The sequence below is a fragment of the Sinocyclocheilus rhinocerous genome, unplaced genomic scaffold (genome assembly GCF_001515625.1).
Source record: "Sinocyclocheilus rhinocerous isolate Xijiao unplaced genomic scaffold, SAMN03320098_v1.1 scaffold366, whole genome shotgun sequence".
Lineage (NCBI taxonomy): Eukaryota > Metazoa > Chordata > Actinopteri > Cypriniformes > Cyprinidae > Sinocyclocheilus > Sinocyclocheilus rhinocerous.
This window is the reverse complement of record NW_015660877.1, coordinates 355,003-355,932: the sequence shown is the minus strand read 5'-3', so window position 1 is coordinate 355,932 and position 930 is coordinate 355,003.

The following is a 930-nucleotide window of genomic DNA, read 5'->3' as shown; positions in this document are numbered from 1 at the left end:
TGATAGAATCCACCCTCTGAAATAACTGATTTAGTTTTTAGATTAAAATCCTTAAATCTTCTTTAGAAAACTTTCTAAAGGCCTGAGTAAATTGAGGACCTATTTTAATACTGTATGTGATTCTGTATGTATGAATGGTAATCCTTGAGTACAATGTGTGTAAATGGAATTTAGTAATTTTGCATTTAATGAAGTATCCATATCAAAACTAACACAGAAATGTAGATTTTAACCCATTAACCAAAATAACAAGAAAACTATCAAAAAAGAGAATGTTTATTGTTAAAAAATACTTTTTTTTTTGTCAGCATAAAAACAGTTGCACATCAATCCATGATCTCTGCAGCTGAAGTTCTTCAAAACTTTGAGGTTTTTAGTTTGCTGTCAAATTCATTCAGCTGAATCCACAAAATGCATTATGCTTCACAATTATTATTATTGCATTTCATTCATTTGAGGTTAACACACTGACATTGTTTTCTCCCTTTAAAGAGGTAGTTCACCCCAAATTTAAAATTGTGTCATCATTTACTCACTCCAAGCTTTCTTTCTTCCAAGGAACACAAAGAAAGGTATTTTGAACTATGCTGATGACTAATCAACATTGGACATTATAGACTTTCATTGTGTGGACAAAAAACCAAACAGACATTTCTCTAAATATCTTTTTTTTTTATGTGCAGCGGAAGAGTGACATGAGGGCGAGTAAATTATGACAATTTAAATGTTTGGGTGAACTGTTGCTGTAACACAATTAATCAAATATATGTGACCCTGGACCACAAAACCAGTCTTAAGTCGCTGGGGTATATTTGTAGCAATAGCCAAAAATACAGTGCCTTGCGAAAGTATTCATACCCCTTCATTTTTTTTTTTTTTTTACATTTTATGTTGCTGCCTTATGATAAACTTCTTTAAATTACTTTTTTT